This window comes from Nematolebias whitei, chromosome 1 (assembly GCF_014905685.2).
Source record: "Nematolebias whitei isolate Nwh7 chromosome 1, NemWhi1, whole genome shotgun sequence".
NCBI classification, from domain to species: Eukaryota; Metazoa; Chordata; class Actinopteri; order Cyprinodontiformes; family Rivulidae; genus Nematolebias; species Nematolebias whitei.
Window position 1 is genome coordinate 77,456,142 of NC_056498.1, and position 6,926 is coordinate 77,463,067.

Here is a 6,926-nt window from a genome sequence, read left to right on the forward strand (position 1 = left end):
TACACTGCTGGGTGCCCAGGTCCACTGCAGGGTGCCAAGGTCCACTGCAGGGAGCCCAGGGCCAATGCAGGGAGCCCAGGTCCACTGTAGGGAGCCCCGGTCCACTGCAGGGAGCCCATGTCCACTGCAGGGTGCCCATATCCACTGCAGTGTGCCCATATCCACTGCAGGGAGCCAAGGTCCACTGCAGGGAGCCAAGGGTGACTGCAGGGAGCCCAAATCCACTGCAGGGAGCCAAGGTCCACTGCAGGGAGCCAAGGTCCACTGCAGGGAGCCAAGGGTGACTGCAGGGAGCCCAAATCCACTGCAGGGAGCCAAGGTCCACTGCTGGGTGGCCAGGTCCACTGCAGGGTGCCAAGGTCCACTGCAGGAAGCCCAGGGCCAATGCAGGGATCCCAGGTCCACTGTAGGGAGCCCTTGTCCACTGCAGGGAACCCAGGTCCACTGCAGGGAACCCAGATCCACTGCAGGGAGCCCAGGTCCACTGCAGGATGTCCAGGTTCACTGCAGGGAGACCAAGTCCACTGCATGGAGTCCAGGTCCTGTGGCTGCAAATCCAGCCCAAATCATCAACCCTCCACCACCAAGCTTGTCAGTTGGTTTTAGGTGTTTGTACTGATATGCTGTTGGTTTTTCTTCAGAGCTGTTAACTATGAGTAAACATCTATCCTCTGGTCCCATCTGTCCATAGGACATTGTTCCAGAAGTCCTGTGGTTCCTTTAGATGCACCTTTACAACATGAAGACTTTTAAGTTTCTTTTTAGAGCCCCCAGCACTTCCAACCAAGTCATACTTCTTCAGTGTTTATCCAGTTGTCCTCTCATGACCTTTAACCTTTTATTTGCCAACTGTGACCTGTAGAGTCTGAGAAGAAGCTCTTGTTTTTCTTCTTGGTCATTTCACATTGCACAGTCTGACCTTGAGGTGAATTTGCTTGGAAGATTGACAGCCCAGAGATAAATGATTTCTGTTTATTAATAATCTGAAGAATGATGGATTGAAAACAATTTCAAAAATAATTTTTAACTCTTTTCAGATTGATGGTAACCGACAACTGGCTCTCTGAGGTCATTGCTGATGCCATTCCATCTTGACATGTATTAACACACCTGTCAGCTCCAGCGCAGCCAACTGATTAAACTCATGCTTTAACAGAGGTGATCACACTGTTGACGATCAGTTAATCAATACATCTGATCAGCAGCACCCCTGAGCAAGGAGCAGGACTGGATTCAGCTTTTCAATGTTGACTTAGTTTTTGTCTAATAAACAAACAAACATCCTGATTTGATTCTGCGGAAGAGTAAAAAGTCTGCATAGAGAACATTTTGTTTCTTATGTATCACCTTTGATTTATCTGTTTTCAGCTGTTATGGCACACCTGCATTTCTCCAGGATTTTTCTCGGTGGTATGGAGCTCTTTCTTTAATCTCCTTGAATCCTCGTTTTATTTATTTTTATTTTTTCACAACTCTGCTCCTTTCATTTGCTGCTTTTATCTGCATCCTTGCAACCTGAAACTTTGATTACTTAATTCACATTAAAGAAAATCTTTTTTTTCTTAAAATAAATTTAAGACGTGCAATAAAAAGCTTTTCATTTAAAACCAGTTTTTGTTTTTCCTCACTTGCTCTCGATCAGGACGGATGCATTTTTCTTCCCTCTCCCGTCTCCCTCCTGCTTGTTTTTCTCTCTGTTCTGTGTATGGGAGCTTCTATTTACACCTCTTTCGAATCGTAAATTAATGACATGGATCTGGTTAGCTGGACTTTCAAAGCAGTTGATAACATTTTTTCAACCAAGCAACAGGGTCTTGGAGAACCCTCATGCCCCGCTGAGACACATGTGATGGCCTTTCCCCTTTTTCCATCTTTTTCAAAAGAATAAGGGCCGCACTCTTAGGAGCAGCAGCAACGTGCACAACGCCCATCTTTTGGACGACTGTACAAATATAATCTCACTGTACTTCGGTGCAAGGATAATAAAGCTTATTCCGATTCTGAAGGTTCTGATCAGGTTTTACACATAAGCTGCTCCAAACACACTCTGGTCTGCACGCAGCTGTAATTCACAGCAAACAGCTGAAGTCACTTTAGACCTCCTACGACAAAAAGAAGAAGCTTTTTTTATGTTTTCTTCCACCTATGCTGCAGCATTTGTTCGAAAAACGATACTTTACGTCTGCAAACTGCTCACCTGAATCCAGCAGGAAACGGATGAGCCCAGGACACAAAAGAGCCAAAACTGGGTTTTTTTTTTATCTATCTCACACTTCGAGCTCAACTAAAGTCCTCTTAGATCCCATAATGTTTTGTGACAGATTTAACATAACAAACAATGTAAACTAAGATATTAAGAATAACGTGTCCTTTGCCTGACCTTAGATCAGATAATTTAATGTAGTGAACAGGAGCCAGCTGAAACCGATTATTTCTAGAATTACAGGATGTAAAGACATGCAATAATACTTTTTATTTGAGATTGGAGCAATGAAACACGCCAACAAGGTGTCACACATTCAGGCCATCAAACCTCAGGATGGTTGAAGAACATATAGAAAAAACAGGAAGCATCTTTACAAAGTCTTCTTTTCTATTTCCTGTTCAGACCTGATTTTATTCTGCCTCTTTCTGAATAAATATTTATCTTGTTTCCTATAATCTCCCTGCTTCCTTATGTTTTCCTCCAATGAAATGTTGGTGTCATTTCTCTCTTCCTCTACCAGTGGTTCTGTCTTCCAATGATTGCCCATCTCTGTCAAGTGGTGCAAACATGCCCACACCATCTGCTCTATGATCTCTCTGGGTACCCAGTGATGGGATGCTTCATCATCTGTACTCTACCTTCACTGCAGGCCCTGCAGCCTCTCACTGCTCTTCTTCTTTTTCTTGTCTGTCAGAGCCTTTGACTTTATATTATCTGTTGACTACACCACAACAACATGCTCCTTCCTTCTTATTCTTTATTGTTTACCCTCTGTTCTATACAGGGTCGAGGGGAAGCTGGTGTCGATCTTCAGCAGTCACTGTACGTGATGAAGTAGACACCCAGGATATGTCATCTGTCCATCATAGGGACAAAAAAAAGGACAAACAACCATTCACACTTTCACTCACACCTCAGGACCTTTAAAAGAGTTACCTGTGAACCTAACATGACTCTTTCATGAACAGAACCCACTCACACCATCCACTAGGGACATGACCTAAGTCAAACTTTGCTATGTTATAACAAGAAAACAGAAACAAAAGCCAAATATGACTTGTTTTATTTAACAAATGAGATGTCTCCCAACAGCAAAGACAAAAGGGAAAAAATAAAAACACATTTGTTAATAAGGAGAATCCAGGATAAACTTTTAAATATAGAAGTCATTCTCTGCTGTCCGTTTTTATTCAATCTGACATGAACCAACTAAAGTTCATGCTCAATAATCCAGGTAAAAATCCAACAATGTTCAGGCAGGTTATCTGGATGGTTTCTTTTTTTGCTGAGATGTTTTGTCTTTCATCCAGAGGACTTCTTCAGTCTGAGGAGCCCACCAAACAAACTGATTCACAGAAACAGCATACTCCATAGTGGGGAGAGGACAGGCCTTGGAGGCCATCTTGCCACCAGCAAACTGTTATTTTTCCCCACTATGAAGTATGCTGTTTCTGTGAATCACTTTGGATTGATGGCTGGCTCCTCAGATTGAAGAAGTCCTTTGGATGAAGGAAGAAACATCTCAGCAAAAAAAGAAACCATCCAGATGAGCTGCTGCCTCTCAGCAAGAGGGTCGCCGGGTCAAATCCCAGTCGTGGTTCTCAATAACTCACAAAGTTTATTAAATATACTGAGAGTAAATTCAGAATCATCAAATCCAACAAACAAAACTTTGAAGCTGTTTGACACAGAATCCAAATGGTGACACATCCAGCACCCCCAACAGCAGCTGGAGGTGTCCAGACACAGCAAAGTCAAGTGAAAGCAGAGAAAACCTTCCTTCTTCTGTCTTCAGGACTCGTTCTTACCTAAATCGTACGACAGGAAGTCAGCAGAGAAACACTTGGCTCCGTTGCTTAGAGATGTGTCATTGTGTGTGTTTCCTCCAAACACCAGGATGGTGCCGCTTAACAGCACTGCCGAGTGGAGGTACCGGGCCAGGCCGCTCTCCCTGAGAATCACCCTGTGCACGCACGCACGCACGCACGCACGCACGCACGCACACACACACACACACACACACACACACACACACACACACACAGGTGAAGACAGGGAGAATACAATCTGGAAGACATTTCAGAGCTAATTAGTCAGACGTTTCTGTGTGCGTGATATGACAGTGAGTTATTGAAGGGTGTGTGACCTGGCCTGTGGTGGCTGCCCTTCATACCAACTGTTCTGTCATTGGAGCAGCACACACACACCAGATCTGTCTGGTGGTCTCAACCTGCTGGAAGCGACCTCTGTAAGGTTGAAGGTCACGTGTTGCAGACCTCCTCAGTTGACTGCAGCTAATTGGACTTCCACCCAGAATCCAGGCCTCACAGGACACTGGAATGATGCTCAGTTCTCTTGCATTAAGCTCAGACAGCTTCAGTTTCGTCTGCACGAGGTTGTGGTTCATCATGCATGTTCAACATTCTTCTTACACAAAATGTTTCACATCTCCAAGTGGTTTCAGTGACCCTGGTCATTATTAGGATGTGATCTGATCTAAAACAGGGTCAGTAACCATCAAATGTTTGCATCACACTGAAAACACTTAAGAAATTATTTATGCAAGCAAGAAAAGGCTTATTAAAAAAGTACAAATAAAACAAAAACTCGTTAATCTCTGTATGATGCACATAGACAGTATAAAACAAGCTAATTGTGTTTTAAACATGGCAATACTTACAACAGTTCCAAAACCTGTGCTGTACCTCTGATGATCTCATTCCTAATCTTATCCATTCTTGTCACTCCTAAGGAGAACCTCAACATCTTCATTTCTGCAACTTCCAGTTCTTTCTCTGGTCTTTTTGTCCATGGCTCTGTCTCCAGACCATACAACAAAGCTGGTCTCACCACTGTCTTGGAAACTTTTCTTTGACCTTTGCTGACACCCTTTTGTTACAAATAACTCCTGAAACTTTTCTCTATCCACTCCATCCTGCCTGGACTCTCTTTTTCTCCTCTTTACCACACTCCCCATTTTCCTGGACAGTGGACCCCAAGTACTTGAAGTCCTGCACCTTTGTGACCTCTGCTCCTTGTAGCCTCACTGTTCCACCAGCCTCCCTCTCATTCACACATGTACTCTGTCTTACTATGACTGATATTCATTCCTCTTCTTTCAAGTGCATACCTCCACCTCTCCAAGTTCTCTTCCACCTGTTCCCTGTTCTCACCACAGATCACAATGTCATCTGCAAACATCAGAGTCCACGGGGATTCCTGCCTGACCTCATCTGTTTCATCTGTTTTTGCTTACTGCCATGTATCAAAAAATGTATTCAGTTGTTGATGCCAAGGGTGGCACAACCAATCATTAGCTTTAGGAGCAGCTACTTTTTCTCATAGGGCCAGTTTGGTGTTAAAAGCTCATATCCCTTAGAAAATTATCACTGAAAAACAGCAGTTTGTATTTATTCAGGTAATCTTTGTCCTGAGGGAAATGTTTATTTGAGGGTCTGAAATGGTTAAGTGTAACATAGCAACAAGAGTAACACATACACCACGTTACACACCCGTCAGCAAATTATAGCACAATCTATAGAAATGACCCAGACTTTCAAAGACATTGTGTGACCATTCACCTTGATGTGTGACCTTGACCTAAGAGTTGAGGTAAAGTGAAATATGTGTGGAGATGTAACTAGAATTGTTTATTGTTAGTGAGAATGAAGCAGTTGGAGTTAAAAGCCACAGACCAAACAGTCTTTACTCTGTCATACAGCAGGTAATAAAACATGACTCATACTTGTAGACAAACCAACTAAAAAATGATGAATACCTCTTTACCATCAAATGTTGTGTGATCAACATTTCGCAGGTTTGTGGAAATGAACTGATATTAGTGCTGAACCTTCCACATCTGGACTGATTCTGACTGATTTACTGTCATTCTAAGACATGGTGTGAGTTTAACGCTCTACAGTAGAAACGCTGCAGTGACTGTGATCCTCCATGTTCTCACCATTGTCTCGTGCCAACATGGTAGCGGTACATGTGGTCCACCAGGCCATATTTGTTGTTGCTCAGTGCCTTGTATCCCCCGTGGACGTACACGCAGCCGCTGGTGTCATCGTACACACTGCTGTGGCCGTACCCTCCCTGAACCATGGCGCCTCCAGCTGACACGACCTGCCACGAGTTCAACCCTGAGGAGCAAACGCAGAGAGGAGACGCAGGTCTGATTGATGGAGCACACACACACCCCAACACACTGAAGCTGATCGTTTAAATAGTTTCTGATGTCTTGGCAAGTCTGGCTTTTCACTTTCCTGCCAACAAAAACAAATCATGTTTAATTCCAGAGGTGAGGCAGAGAAAGGAGAGAGGAAAGATAAGAGGCAGAAAGAAGGCACCAAATAAAATGAGAGTTTATTCAATTTAAAACCATCTGTGCTGTACATTACTCTGCATGATGCTCAGAGACTGATTCAGGGACAAGAAGAATGTCATCAACAGGCACAGGTCACTGGATGGATGGATGGATGGATGGATGGATGGACGGATGGATGGAAGGCAGAAAAGAAAGAAAGAAGGAAGGAAGGGAGGAAGGAAGGAAGGCAGAAAAGAAGGAAGGAAGGAAGGCAGAAAAGAAAGAAGGAAGGAAGGCAGAAAAGAAAGAAGGAAGGAAGGAAGGCAGGCAGGAAGGAAAGCAGAAAGGAAGGCAAGAAGAAAGGAAGGAAGGAAGGAAGGAAGGAAGGAAGGAAGGAAGGAAGGAAGGAAG

General features: G+C 43.8%; 1 protein-coding gene across 1 annotated transcript in view; it reads right to left on the minus strand.

Moving 5' to 3' along the window:
* The window catches only part of LOC119430667 (attractin-like protein 1), a 201,130-nt gene that overhangs the window by 6,067 nt on the left and 188,137 nt on the right, over positions 1 to 6,926 (minus strand). The window lies entirely within an intron of this gene.